Source organism: Notolepis coatsorum (assembly GCF_963971535.1).
Source record: "Notolepis coatsorum genome assembly, chromosome: 12".
Lineage (NCBI taxonomy): Eukaryota > Metazoa > Chordata > Actinopteri > Aulopiformes > Paralepididae > Notolepis > Notolepis coatsorum.
The window spans coordinates 5,228,009-5,244,400 of record NC_140176.1 but is presented as its reverse complement, the minus strand read 5'-3'; positions in this window follow the sequence as shown (position 1 = coordinate 5,244,400).

The window sequence follows — 16,392 nt, the reverse complement described above, 5'->3', positions numbered from 1 at the left end:
AGCATTTGACAAATGACTAAGACTAAAACCAAAATTAAAATAGCTGCCAAAATTAACACTGGGTGCGGGTGGAGCAGGATGACAGGGGTGATCTGCGATAGAAGGGTAAACCACCGAGAGTAAAGGGAAAGGTCGACAGCACGGTAGTGAGACCAGCTACGCTGTATGGTCTAGAAACAGCGGCGCTGACCAACCAGCAGGTGGCGGAGCTGGAGGTGGCAGAGATGAAGATGTTAAGGTTCTCTCTGGGAGTAACAAGGTTGGACAAAATCTAAAAATGTCTACATCAGAGGAACGGCCATGTTGAGCAGTTCGGGCAGAAAGCGAGAGAAGCAGCAAGACTGAGATGGTTTGGACATGTGAGGAGGAGGAGGGAGGTGGGTACATCGGGAGGAGGAGGCTGGAGATGGAGCTGCCAGGAGAGAGGAGGGGAAGGCCCAAGAGGAGGTTCATGGACATGCGGGCAGCGGGCGTGACGGAGGACGACGCAGATGACAGGAACAGATGGATGATCCGCTGTGGCGACCCCTGACGGGAAAAGCCCAAAGAAAAGAAGAGAAGAATGTGGAACGCGGCCCTACCCACAGCCGTAAATAATGTGAATCCCTACCCTCCTTCAAAACCGCTCTCAAAGGGCGGCTAAGTGGCACAGTGGGCAAGGCGCTCGCCACCAACGCAGGAGATGCTGGGTTCGAGCCCAGCTCTCGGCGTTGCTTCTGGCTTGGCTGGTCGTTCATACTAATACAATTGGCAGTGTTAGGGGGTGGGAAAGCCGGTGGGTGGGGATCGGACGTTGTGGACAGCGACTCCTACAGGTCGGTTGGTGCGCCTGCGCAGTAGAATCAGAAGCGACGGGGGTGGCGTGTCCCTCCCACGCAGACCCCCGACGCTGAGAGATCGCGCTGTTCAGGTGAAAAGATGCGACGGCTGCCTCCTCGAGTACCGGAGGGGACACGTGATGTAAGGCTTGGTCCACATTGCAGCCGACCAGTGGGAGGCATGGCCTAGCAGCGTTCGAGACAGGGGAGGGTAGAATTGGACGATACGAAATTGAATGGGTAGAAAAATAGAAAAAATGGGGAGAAAAAGTAGATAAAAAAAAAAACGCTCTCAAAGAGCACCTACGGGAGGCTGCAATTCGAAACTGGCCCCCGTAAATGTCCAACCCCCCCCACCGAACCCCCTCCTAGTGTACAGTTTCTTCCCACTCTAATGCATATATTTTCTTTTAGGATCTCTGTCTCTTAAACAGTACTGTCTATCTGTATGTCGTGTGTGTCATAAATGTCACTATGAATTGAAAATGGGGACCCTGATGTAAACAAGATGAAAGTCTTTCTCTGGTCTGCATCCCCTTAACAATTGTGTGTATTGAGCCGTACTGTATTGTACCCATTCTGCAATCTGTTAATAAAGTTTTTCAATCAATCAATCAATCAATCAATCAATCAATCAATCAATCAATCAATCAATCAATCAATCAATCAATCAATACTGTAGTCTTTTACATAGTTCTAACTTCTAATAGAGATGATAATGTAGTTATTTGCGTAGTTCTAATAGAGAGGATAATGTAGTTATTTGCGTATTTCTAATAGCGAGGATAATGTAGTTATTTGCGTAGTTCTAATAGAGAGGATATGTAGTTATTTGCGTAGTTCTAATAGAGAGGATAATGTAGTTATTTGCGTAGTTCTAATAGAGAGGATAATGTAGTTATTTGCGTAGTTCTAATAGAGAGGATAATGTAGTTATTTGCGTAGTTCTAATAGAGAGGATAATGTAGTTATTTGCGTAGTTCTAATAGAGAGGATAATGTAGTTATTTGCGTAGTTCTAATAGAGAGGATAATGTAGTTATTTGCGTAGTTCTAATAGACACAAGACTAGTATTTTATGTAGTTTAATAGAAATAAGACTGTAGTCTTACATAGTTCTAATATAAATGTGACTAGTATGTTATGTATTTCTAATAGAGATGAAACTGTAGTATTTTATGTATTTCTAATAGAAATGAGACGATAGTCTTTAGGTATCTCTAATATGTATATTACATACTTCCTGTATGCAGAGAAGACGTGCAGCAGTACTGGTCACACCTGGATCTCACCAGGAGAACTCGTATCTATAGGAAGAATCCATGCGGTCGCTGTTGGGACCGGTTTCTCTGTTCAGCCCGACTCCATGATGTATTTCTCCAGGAAAAACGTTACACAGTCAGATTTAATATTAATAATGTGGTTGAAAGAAATGACTTTCTACAGTAAGTGCTTCAGCTCGTCTCCTTTAATATGCACTGGGGATGCAGACCAGGACCGTGCAGGCGTTCAGGAAAGGTACATAGGGAGGGTGGGGTGCCCTTTTTAAACATAATTGGATGGATATTCTGCTTCTGCCCCATTTGACGTCTAGATGAGAGCACCAGTCTCTGTGTGGCAGGGCAGAGGGACCGGGGCTGAGTCTCTGTGTGGCAGGCAGGGCAGAGGGACCAGGGCAGAGGGACCAGGGCTCAGTCTCTGTGTGGCAGGGCAGAGGGACCAGGGCTCAGTCTCTGTGTGGCAGGGCAGAGGGACCAGGGCCCAGTCTCTGTGTGGCAGGGCAGAGGGACCAGGGCCCAGTCTCTGTGTGGCAGGGCAGAGGGACCAGGGCAGAGGGACCAGGGCAGAGGGACCAGGGCAGAGGGACCAGGGCTGAGTCTCTGTGTGGCAGGGCAGAGGGACAGGGCAGAGGGACCAGGGCTCAGTCTCTGCATGGCAGGGCAGAGGGACCAGGGCAGAGGACCAGGGCAGAGGGACCAGGGCCCAGTCTCTGTGTGGCAGGGCAGAGGGACCAGGGCAGAGGGACCAGGGCTCAGTCTCTGTATGTCAGGGCAGAGGACCAGGGCTCAGTCTCTGTATGTCAGGGCAGAGGGACCAGGCTCAGTCTCTGTATGTCAGGCAGAGGGACCAGGGCTCAGTCTCTGGTATGTCCAGGGCAGAGGGACCAGGGCTCAGTCTCTGTATGTCAGGGCAGAGGGACCAGGGCTCAGTCTCTGTATGTCAGGGCAGAGGGACCAGGGCTCAGTCTCTGTGTGGCAGGGCAGAGGGACCAGGGCAGAGGGACCAGGGCAGAGGGACCAGGGCTCAGTCTCTGCATGGCAGGGCAGAGGGAGCGGGCCTCAGTGCACGTGGCTGAGAGACTTTCTAAGGGCCCTTTCTCACTCACGTTTTGGGATCGAATCACTGCTCCCGGGAACGGGGGGGAGTGTTCTCACTCACCCCTTTTGGATGCGAAACGGCGCTGATTCGTTTATACCCCCCGCTGAACGGGGCCAGTTGGATTAGGTGGTCTCGGAATCGCGCCGTGGGAGCGGGGGGCGTGACACACACAACGTCGTTACTGTCATGCTTGCTTGAATTTTGGGCAGATAACACCACACAGCAACAACTGGAGAATACCCACAAAAACGATATTATGGGCAATTTGAGAGTCAGACCTCACCAAAACATGAAGCCACGTTACAAACGCACAGCACTTCCCTGCTCGCATTAGGCCTGGCAATTTTGTTTGCCATGCTATTTTCTATACATTAGTTTCTTGCACATGCATGTTGTCGTCTCGTCCCCCCTCATTAAAAACATGGACCACGTCAGACGCTGTGAAGTGTGTTCAAATCACCGCCTGTTATGTGTTTTAATGCTAATGGCAGCCGGTGAATATAGTGCACAGGACTCATAGCATCAGCACCAGCAAGCGTTCATAATTCATAAATCCCTGCTGTTCATTTGAAAAACCTGAGCTGAGAAGAAGAACGAGTGGTGGCAAAAAAAAACGTTTCTTGCAAACAATGCATTTCTGAAACCCCCAAAGCCCTTAATGGCAAATGGATTTCCTCGTCTGTTTCCCTGCTGCACGGAAAGGTGACGAGAAGTGAGTGTTGTGACGTTTGAAGACGGGCTACTGTGTGTGTAGTGTAGCTCGCCGAGACACAGAGGAAACAGCCACACTACTACTGTCATCACCGTGTGGCTTCACGTCGGTTCACTTCTTCAGTTTGATTCCATTTGAATCTATTCAAATTAAAAATCTATTTTGTCTCAAATTGAACATTAAAAAAAGCTTAAACCCCTTGTTTACCTTAGTTTGTTTAATTCTCACTTCGTCTGTGTGATGTCCTCATTAGTTGTACAGTAAATTATTCAATGTACAGTGTCCCCCCCCCTACCCAACCCCCCCCACACCTCCAATGTACAGCCCCCCCCCCCCCCCCCCCCCCAACCCCACCCCACCTACCCAACCTCCTCCAATGTACAGTTTCTACGTCAAATGTATATACTCTCTTTTTCTGGACTCTTTCGTATCACAAACAGTACTGTATTTGTAAATCTGCTATGTCATAAATGTATAGATGTAGCAGTACTGTCTATCTGTGTGTCATGTATGTCATTATGTCCTGATGAATTGAAAATGGGGGACCCTGATGTAAACAAGACGAAAGTCTTTCTCTGGTCTGCATCCTCTTAACAATTGTGTGTATTGAGCTGTACTGTACCCATTCTGCAATCTGTTAATAAACTTTTCAATCAATCAATCAATCAATCAATCAATCAATCAAGAATGTTAAGTTCTCAAAATCAACTGAACACCTGAAAGGGTTAAACCATATGATCAAGACATAAAAAGACGCGTCAATGTTTCCATCTGATTCGGTCACTTCGTCATCGTTTTTGAAGAATGTCTCTCATTTGTATCCTGTTTTTTAAATTTTTTTTTATTTATATAAGCCATTGTATATATTTTTGTTAGCAGTTCACACACCTTTGCTTCCTGCACGAGCTCAGAGGAAAAGACAGAAGCCAAAACCAGTCACAGGTGGAGGAAATCTGTTGCACTGCAGACAAAACACATAGACAATATTCTGTTGCACAGATACTAGTACTACCACATAGACAACCACAAGAATATGTTGGACAACAGATACAACTGAGCTATATTGACAATATAACACAATTGTTTGTATATTCAAAAAATATATAATAAAACAATTAATTATAATAAAAAAAAATTACGAAATGTTGCAATGTCCCTTTAATCGCGGGTGGCGGCTCTCCAAAGGTCTTCCCCGCTGAGTGGAAGGTATTGGGGGCCATCTGGTGGACACATGGCGGTAGTGCTACAGCAGGGGCTAACATGTGGGTCAATAAGCACTCTGTTGACAGCGTGATCTTTAGCTCAACACACGACACAGATTGATTGATTGATTGATTGATTGATTGATTGATTGATTGATTGATTGATTGATTGATTGATTGATTGATTGAAAACTTTATTAACAGATTGCAGAATGGGTATTTCTTTATTTCTTTATTTCTTTATTTCAGATCCCCATTAGTCACTGCCTCAGCAGCGACTATTCTTCCTGGGGTCTGGATCCAAACATATAAAATTAAACAAGAATAATCAATAAACAACATAAAAACAAAACAAATATCAATAAAACACCAATAAAATATACAAACAATTATAGAACATTAAACCAATTAAAATCAGACATACAACCAAATATGTATGCCAAATCTTCTAATATAGAACAAAAACAAATATCAATAAAACAACAAATATCAATAAAACAACAAAGACAACAAAGACAACAATAACAAATATCAATAAAACAACAAATATCAATAAAACAACAAAGACATCTCAGAGCAAACTAAAATGTGCTCAAAAACAGCACAACATTCCATACACTCATACTCTAATACTCATAACCACTAGACAAACACATTCCAAAACAACACATAACCCAACACAAGAACCCATTCATTAGACACAGATTAGACCTAACCAAAATCAACCTCTTTCTGCATTACAGCCACTCGTAGTCTCCTCTTGAATCCCACCTTACTGGTAATTGAAACCAAATATTGTGGAAGTCTATTCCAGTAGGACATTGCCCTGTACATTACAGTTTTCTTTAAGGCTTCAGTTCTGGGTCTCGGCAGGGCGAACCTACCCTTCAAGGCTTGTCTAGTGCCATAGCCATGACCATCACTAATAAGCACCAGCTGCAAAAAGAGGCACACAGGTTTATGCAAAGTATAAATATTTCTCATAAACAAAATAAGACTACACACTAGTCTCTCATTGACTCTCATCCATGACAGTTCCTTGTGCATTTTCTCAACACTGTTTCTAATTGAGCTATGCAATGCAAGTCTTGCAGCTCTATTTTGAGTAAGCTGTATTTTATTTAAATCTTGTTTGGATGCATTTGACCAGATTGCTGGACAGTAGTCCAGATGTGACAAAACTAGTGATTGTATGACTTGCTTGGTAGCTGTGTCTGTTAAAAAATAGGCATTCCGTCTAATAATTGAAATACTTCTGCTCATTTTTGTTACAATATTGTTAATGTGAGTTGACCAAGAGAGTGTTTCATCTATTATAACTCCAAGCAATCTGGCCTCCTTAACTTGCTCAATATCTGCACCCTGCAAAGAAATATTTAATCTGTGATTCTCTCTCTGAGCATGCTTTGAACAAATAATTAGACATTTTGTTTTGGATGCATTTAGTTTCAGCTTATTTACCGTGACCCATTCAGAAATCTGCATTAACTCGCTTTGAAGAAGACTGCTGAGGTCTTTGGCATTGCTTGCCGAAGCATATATTGTAGTGTCATCTGCATAAAAAGAACTGCTTGCATTTCTTAAACTTTGTGGCATATCATTTACAAATATTGAATATAATAATGGTCCAAGGCAACTTCCTTGAGGAATGCCACATTGTAGCGTTTTAAAGCTTGATAAAGTTCCATTAAACAGGACACATTGTTGTCTCATGAATAAATAACTTTTCATCCAGTTAGTAGCTGAGTGTTTGAAACCATAATCAGCTAGTTTTGTAAGCAGCAGTTCATGATCAATGAGATCAAAAGCTGCGCTAAAATCTAACAGTACTGTACCAACTAATAATTTACAGTCAATATTTCTTAGCCAATCATCAGCCAATTGTGTAAGTGCTGTGCATGTTGAATAGCCTGGTTTGTAAGCATGTTGAAAGTCAGAATTTATGTTATTAAGGGAGAAATAATTTTGAATTTGTTTGAATGCAATTCTTTCCATAAGTATACCTAAAACAGGTAAAATACTGATTGGCCTACTATTTGGTCCAGTGAATGATTCTTTTCTATTTTTTGGTAGAGGAGTGACCTTAGCTACCTTCCATATTTGCGGATAAATTCCTTCCTTAAGACTCAAATTGAATATATGACATATCGGACCAGCAATACTTCCAGCTGATAGCTTCACAAGTCTACTGTCCAGATTGTCGTGACCAGAGGGTTTGTCACATTTCAATTCAGACAATAACTTTTCAATTTCTGAAAGATTTGTGACCAAAAATTCAAATTCACATTCTTTGTCCTTCATGATCTGACTTTTTATAATTGAATCTGATAAGTTACCCTTTACAGGTGGCATGTTGTCTCTTATAGTATTTACTTTATTTGTGAAATAGTCATTGAAATAATTTGCAATATCCAAGGGCTTAGTGATGAAACCATCCCCTGATTCAATAAATGATGGTATTTTACCCATTTTGTCTCTACCCATGATTTGATTCAGAGTACTCCATAGTTTTTTTACCATCATATTTTGTTTCTTCAATTCTGGATTGGTAGTATAGCCTTTTTTTCAGTTTATTTAATTTTGTCGCTTTATTTCTTAAAGAGCGATATGCTAACCAATCTTCTGAATTCCGTGAATTTAGAGCGATTATTTTCAGTCTATCTCTTTCTTTCATGTTGCTCCTTAGGTCAGTGTCTAGCCAAGGTGCTTTGATAGATCTTACAGTACGTTTTTTTATGGGCACATGCTTGTCACAGACCGAGGAAAATAACTTCATAAATTCTCCTAGGGCTTCTTCAGTATGAATACACTCAAATACACTGTCCCACTTTATGTTGTGCACGTCTTGAATAAATAAATTCTCACAGAAATGTTTATAGATTCTTTTATGTATGATTTTAGGACCTGCTTTGGGGACTTTGACTTTTCTTGCCATAGCAATCATGTTATGATCACTGAATCCAATTGGCACTGAAACAACTTTTGAACATTTATCTGCTGAATTAGTAAAAATATGATCTATACAAGTTGAGGATAATACACCTGATTTGTTGACGTTTATTCTAGTCGGTAGGTTTACCATTTGGGACAAGTTGCATACCGTGGCTATGTCATTAAGCTTTCTTCTCATAGAGCAGGTATTAGATAGCCAGTCTATGTTTAGGTCACCTACAAAATAAATTTCTCTGTCAGTGTCCGAAACATTTTGAAGCATTGTACAGATTTTTTCAAAATATGCAGCGTCGGAATTGGGTGGTCTATAGCAGCAGCATACAAGTAATGGCTTGAGATGCGGCAGGTGAACCTGAATCCAGATGGCTTCCACATCTGGCCAGTTAAGATCTTTTCTTATTTTTGTTGGAATTTGTTCTCGTATATAAATGGCTACTCCTCCACCGTGCCTGTTTCTATCCAGTCTAATTATATTGTACCCTTGTATAGTTACCTCAGTATTCTCAATTGTTTCCTCCAAATGAGTTTCAGAAATTGCCATTATGTGTAAATCATTTTCAAACATTATAGCACTCAAATCATTTACTTTATTTTTCAGACTACATATGTTTAAGTGGGCGACTTTAAGCCCTTTTCTGGGGAGTTTAATCAACATTTAGTTTAAGTAAAAGGACAGGCCACATTTGATTGAACCATTCAACTGTCCCTCGTACAGTACAGTACAGCTCAATACATACAATTGTTAAGGGGATGCAGACCAGCCCTGTTTCTCGTACCTGGTTCAACTAAGTCGATCAAGATGTCATTATCCAGATTCAGTTAACCCGATGTTTGAAGCCGGGATTTTCCTGTTCCTCGAAGGTGGATTCAGTCTCGTTAACTCGATTCAGACTTGAGACCCAGGCTAAGTGCGCGCGGCCGCTTCAGGTGAAAAGCCAGCACGTATCGATGGCAGAGATCCTGATTCTCTAACGGCATTGATTGATTAATTGATTTAAAACTTTATTGACAGATTGCAATACGGCTCAATCGCCTCGCCGACAAGTTAAATGCGTTATCTATAGGCTAATTTTAAGTCCCTCATTACCTCAATCAATCAGATTATATTTCTGTAAACTTGCCTGCTGGATTGAATAATCAAATGAGATCTTGCTAGCGAAAATAATTAGTTAAACTGTTTTGGAATTACGATACGGCTCTCTTACCCATTGATTGATGTATAGTCGATTGTTTACTTATCTCCACTGTGGTCTAACGGGTTGTTCTTTTGACTTTCACGCAGACGACCGGGGTTCGAAACCCTAGTCTTTTCCTTCTTTTTGCAATATAGGAATAATTCAATTTGGTGCACGTTGAGAGCTATATAAAGAATGACATCCTCAATGCATGTAGATTTATAGTATTTTAACTTAAAACCAGGCTACTTTGGCGTATAATCATTAATATTATATTCAAAAAAATTATATTGGAAACACGGGGTTTCGAACACCGGTCGCTGGGTTGGCAGGCTTGAGCACTACCGCTGCGCCACTGTGCCAGATGGGATAAATTCATTGTTTATACATTAATGAACGAGAGACCCGTGTTTAGAATATTCTTTATTTTGAATGAAGTTTTATTTCTTTATCCTCATTCATTAATGTGACGTCAACGGCTCATTCAATTTCTCAAATCCGTCAAACAGCGCATCTCATCAGACATCTTAATCCCAGTTACAATTAAAATAACCACGTCATAATGTGTACATCGCACCGAGCGAGCGCCACGGTATATATAACGTGCATTATTTAGGACAAAGTGAATTTAGTATCAGCATTTTGGGTCTATTTTACATTTCAAAAGCCCCCTCTGGAAGAATGGAGCACAAAAACGTAATTCAGAATGGTATAATGCAGATCGTAGACTGTGGGAATAATTTCAGGAAACGGGCTGTCACTTTTTTGCGGGGGCGTGGCGATGGTTCAGGCTAACTTGAACTTAAACTCTGCTTTCGACCAGGCTCAAACTTTTGGATCTGTTGTCATGGTGATTTGGAAAATCCAGGTACGGGGAATCGGAAAGTCCGGCTTAAGCCAGATTTACCCGAAAGTTATCCGGCTAACTCAGTTATCCAGGTACGGGGAACGGGGCAGAAAGACTTTCGTCTTGTTTACATCAGGGTCCCCCATTTTCAATTCATCATAATAGAGCGCAGTCAGACAGCAAGAAGGAGGGAGATGAGGGGAGAGGGAGAGGAACAAAGCAGGTGAGGAGGAGAAGAGAGGAGGAGGAGATGGGGAGAGGGAGAGGAACAAAGCAGGTGAGGAGGAGAAGAGAGGAGGAGGAGACGGAGAGAGGGAGAGGAACAAAGCAGGTGAGGAGGAGGAGAAGAGAGGAGGAGGAGACGGAGAGAGGGAGAGGAACAAAGCAGGTGAGGAGGAGGAGAAGAGAGGAGGAGGAGACGGGGAGAGGGAGAGGAACAAAGCAGGTGAGGAGGAGAAGAGAGGAGGAGGAGACGGGGAGAGGGAGAGGAACAAAGCAGGTGAGGAGGAGGAGAGAGGAGGAGGAGACAGGGAGAGGGAGAGAAACAAAGCAGGTGAGGAGGAGGAGAAGAGAGGAGGAGGAGACGGGGAGAGGGAGAGGAACAAAGCAGGTGAGGAGGAGGAGAAGAGAGGAGGAGGAGACAGGGAGAGGGAGAGGAACAAAGCAGGTGAGGAGGAGAAGAGAGGAGGAGGAGACGGGGAGAGGGAGAGGAACAAAGCAGGTGAGGAGGAGGAGAAGAGAGGAGGAGGAGACAGGGAGAGGGAGAGGAACAAAGCAGGTGAGGAGGAGAAGAGAGGAGGAGGAGACGGGGAGAGGGAGAGGAACAAAGCAGGTGAGGAGGAGGAGAAGAGAGGAGGAGGAGACGGGGAGAGGGAGAGGAACAAAGCAGGTGAGGAGGAGGAGAAGAGAGGAGGAGGAGACGGGGAGAGGGAGAGGAACAAAGCAGGTGAGGAGGAGGAGAAGAGAGGAGGAGATGGAGAGAGGGAGAGGAACAAAGCAGGTGAGGAGGAGGAGAAGAGAGGAGGAGGAGACGGGGAGAGGGAGAGGAACAAAGCAGGTGAGGAGGAGAAGAGAGGAGGAGGAGACGGGGAGAGGGAGAGGAACAAAGCAGGTGAGGAGGAGGAGAAGAGAGGAGGAGGAGACGGGGAGAGGGAGAGGAACAAAGCAGGTGAGGAGGAGAAGAGAGGAGGAGGAGACGGGGAGAGGGAGAGGAACAAAGCAGGTGAGGAGGAGAAGAGAGGAGGAGGAGACGGGGAGAGGGAGAGGAACAAAGCAGGTGAGGAGGAGGAGAAGAGAGGAGGAGATGGAGAGAGGGAGAGGGACAAAGCAGGTGAGGAGGAGAAGAAAGGAGATGGAGAGAGGGAGAGGGAGAGGAACAAAGCAGGTGAGGAGGAGAAGAAGAGAGGAGGAGATGGAGAGAGGGAGAGGAACAAAGCAGGTGAGGAGGAGGAGAAGAGAGGAGGAGGAGACGGGGAGAGGGAGAGGAACAAAGCAGGTGAGGAGGAGAAGAGAGGAGGAGGAGACGGGGAGAGGGAGAGGAACAAAGCAGGTGAGGAGGAGAAGAGAGGAGGAGGAGACGGAGAGAGGGAGAGGAACAAAGCAAGTGAGGAGGAGAAGAGAGGAGGAGGAGACGGAGAGAGGGAGAGGAACAAAGCAGGTGAGGAGGAGGAGAAGAGAGGAGGAGAAGGGGAGAGGGAGAGGGAGAGGGAGAGGAACAAAGCAGGTGAGGAGGAGAAGAGAGGAGGAGGAGACGGGGAGAGGGAGAGGAACAAAGCAAGTGAGGAGGAGAAGAGAGGAGGAGGAGACGGAGAGAGGGAGAGGAACAAAGCAAGTGAGGAGGAGAAGAGAGGAGGAGGAGACGGAGAGAGGGAGAGGAACAAAGCAGGTGAGGAGGAGGAGAAGAGAGGAGGAGAAGGGGAGAGGGAGAGGGAGAGGGAGAGGAAGAAAGCAGGTGAGGAGGAGGAGAAGAGAGGAGGAGGAGGCAGAGAGAGGAAGAGGAACAAAGCAAGTGAGGAGGAGAAGAAGAGAGGAGGAGGAGACGGGGAGAGGGAGAGGAACAAAGCAGGTGAGGAGGAGGAGAAGAGAGGAGGAGGAGACGGGGAGAGGGAGAGGAACAAAGCAGGTGAGGAGGAGAAGAGAGGAGGAGGAGACAGGGAGAGGGAGAGGAACAAAGCAGGGGAGGAGGAGGAGAAGAGAGGAGGAGGAGACGGGGAGAGGGAGAGGAACAAAGCAGGTGAGGAGGAGGAGAAGAGAGGAGGAGGAGACGGGGAGAGGGAGAGGAACAAAGCAGGTGAGGAGGAGGAGAGAGGAGGAGACAGAGAGAGGGAGAGGAACAAAGCAGGTGAGGAGGAGAAGAGAGGAGGAGACAGAGAGAGGGAGAGGAACAAAGCAGGGGAGGAGGAGGAGAAGAGAGGAGGAGGAGACGGGGAGAGGGAGAGGAACAAAGCAGGTGAGGAGGAGGAGAAGAGAGGAGGAGACGGGGAGAGGGAGAGGAACAAAGCAGGTGAGGAGGAGGAGAAGAGAGGAGGAGGAGACGGGGAGAGGGAGAGGAACAAAGCAGGTGAGGAGGAGGAGAAGAGAGGAGGAGGAGACGGGGAGAGGGAGAGGAACAAAGCAGGTGAGGAGGAGGAGAAGAGAGGAGGAGGAGACGGGGAGAGGGAGAGGAACAAAGCAGGTGAGGAGGAGGAGAAGAGAGGAGGAGGAGACGGGGAGAGGGAGAGGAACAAAGCAGGTGAAGGAGGAGAAGAAAGAGGAGAACCACACTTTTAATGATGCAGATGCCTCTAGTTCCAACATTCCCCTGAGTCATCTGAGACAGAAGCTCTCACTACAGATTGTGTTTCACAAGAGCTTCTGTCGGGCGTCTGTCCAAAGTCTAAAAAAAACAATGCTGATTTATTTTTTCTCACACACATCCAAAAACTCTAAAACGTTTGACAGTTATTGAGAGTAAATTAGTTTGAATATGGCCACCAGTGATGTCATTGAGGAAATCATTGTGTTACAGTAATTGCAGCTCCATGAAATGAAGATGAAGAAATAGCTATGTCTATGCGTTACAGGTTTATTTTTACGACTGCTTTGATGCATTTTGCACATCAGAGTTTCAATGTGCAAAACTCTTAACACAGAATGCTATACTGCTAGTTTTGGGTTCAAAATGCAATACAGCATGCAAAATTACCGTAAAATACCAGTGTCAAATCAGAGAATATATTATGCAAACATTTACAGTATCACAGCACCAGAACAGTGGATATGTGCATCGTTGAAGTTTACTTATTGGTGCATTTTCAAATACAAAGGCCATTATCAATACAGTAATGCGGTCAAACACAGAATACTTGTTACTAAAAGTTACAAAAAAAAAAAAGGTTTAAAGTAATTCCCTCATAACCCCTGTGATAGACTGCAGTATAGTATAGTGCTTGTTTTTATGAAAGACAAACAAACCATTTGATTACAGTATTTGACATTTATTCATTACAGTAAAGAAGATGTACATTACAGTTTTTCTCAATTGCTTTGGTGCATTTCTCTGATCAGAATTAAAGTTCTCATAACTGTTAGTTCAACCTCCACAACATTTTGTAATTTGTGCACATCATAGTAGCAGTTTCTCATTCCTCCGAACAAATTGCAAATGCTTTTGGACATGCATCAATTGCTTTCATACAATTCTCTGCTGTTTTATAACATTATCATTTGCTTAGGTCATGTCAGTCAAAATGAACTATACTTATGACTGCTGAATAGTCATTCCCTATAAAACTAATAGTCCTCATTTCATTGCTTGAGTCATTACATACAAATATGTTGAACTAGTTGTCAAAACCCTGAATGGAGCTGGATGCCAGGGAATCGCTGCACACATTCATATATGTTGATGAGGCGGGTTTCAATCTGGCAAAAGGTAGAAGGCGTGGAAGGAAATCGCATTGGACAGAGAGCAACCACTGATGTCCCAGGCCAACAAGGAGGGAATATTACAATGTGTGCAGCCATCTCAGAAAACGGCGTCCTCACCCATATGCCCCGCATTGGTCCATACAACACACAACATCTGCTGACTTTTTTAGACACTCTTTACAGGGACATAATCCCTGAGAATGAGAGGGGTCTAAATGGCGACCATCTGACCAAGTACGTTGTTGTATGGGATAATGTGCGTTTTCACCACGCAATTCTGGTCACACAGTGGTTTGCAACACATGAAAGGATGCTGGTGGAATATATCCCTCCCTACTCCCCATTCCTGAATCCAATAGCCAGACAGACAGGAACGTCTGGATGTGAATGAATGATTTACAGTACTGTGTATGTTGTATGTTCCAATTCAGTTCCAATATGTACTGCAATATTGTTTACAGTTGTGCACAGCTCTACCCAAAGGCCAAAGGGTGTTTCTTATGTTTGTTGTAAATTAGTTTGTATTTTTCTTTTGCACAATGCTGTGAACAAATTAACACTTTGACTGCCGGGACCCGTCTTTAGACGTCTTTGCTGGCCATGCTAAAGTTGCCGGAGGACGCGTTACGTCGTCCTTATATCAATATTTCAAAAATCTGCGATCGGATTCATATGTCCCCTCCGCTGGCCTGAGATCCACCAGCAGGACCCACTGAGCTCTCTGGCGGTTCAGGAGCGCCATCTGGTGGCCGATCGGCGCAATCGCCAAACAGGATGTTGAATAGAGGTTGTCCTAGACGACCGTAGTACTTCCGGGCGCTCGCTATAGGTCATGGGACTCTGGCTCGTCACGCTACACGGTGATCGATTGGCAATAACTCGATAAACAACATGATTTGGACGTATATACCATTATACAAGCTGGAGATGGACCGGGTAAAAATATATCCCATAATGATAAGATTTCTACTCGACGATGATCGCCCAACGGCGCGCGGAGACTGGGGTGAGTTTCAGCGTGTAACGTTACCGTCTTCGATACTAACTGCTATTATCAACATTTGACCCACATTAGATGATTGGTATAACGCTGCCCACGGAATTATAAACGCCCCCTCGCCCATCCGGTCAACATCAGATGACGTGTAGTAACTTCTAGAAGTACGTCTAGTTGGAATTTTTTATATCGCGCTGATTGCCATCAAACTGTATTTCATCATCAATATAATGCATTTGGGGCTATATATCACGTTCTGGAGAAAGCTGCAGAAAGAGATGAAAACATACTTATACATTAGACCATACTTTACTATGAATATGTGAATGAAAAAGTTTAACGTTGCTACACAATGAACAATACATATAGGACTTTGAATGGGCCCTAATAATGGCAATGTAGCAATAGAATTTAAAATGTTATAGCCCTGCAAAGAAGGGGACTTTCTCCATAGACAAATAGCGCTGGCAATCTATGGTATATCATGAATTTAACCTTAGGCAGCCAAAGTGTTAAAATTGAAAAGAGCATATGCAGTAAAAATGTGAAACATACGTGTCTTGTACTCATTTACCTCACTAAATACAGCAATGTGTAACTGTAGATTTCAAATGGCTGTGCAAATAGTGTATAGTGCTGTCTTGAGCATTTTCAGAAAGTGTCACCAAGATCTGACTTTTTTTGCATTGGAAAACACTTACTGTCATAACGAAAACATGGCAAAGCCATTTGACTATCTTGTTCATAAACAATGGTGTCAGGACTTTTCATTTTGATGACAGTGACACTTTCATTGACATGAATACTTGCTTTTGAGGAATGAATTATCCATTTTGAGCAAGTGACACGCTTCTGCAGGTTATCACCTAGGTTTTGCAGTTTGTACTAATTGTTTTGAGAAATGCACTAACTGTTATGAGAACTTTAATTCTGATCAGAGAAATGCACCAAAGCAATTGAGAAAAACTGTAATGATCTGTATGAAAGAAAAAACGAAGGAAAAGCTTTATGGTGCATCTTGCCTCTCCGCGGCATTTGGCCAAAGGATCTCATCCACGTCACATCTGACGTCTTCATTAGCAAGGCAGCGCTGATAGAACCTTTTCGAGTGCCTTATCCACCCTGACACTGCTGGGCTGTGATGTCCTCACACGCCTCATCCATGGCCTGAAGGAATGTTGATTGATTGATTGATTGATTGATTGAAAACTTTATTTTTTATTTATTTTTATTGATCTTTTTCCCCCTCCATTTTCCTCCGATTTTTTCTCCCATCCCAATGTTAGTCGTATGCCAATTTCCAATCCCCTTCCTGGTCGCTGCGCACTTACCCCCCATAGTCAGATCATCTGGGAGAGTGGAGGCTACCACGTGCTTCCTCCGACACACGTCCAGCCAATCA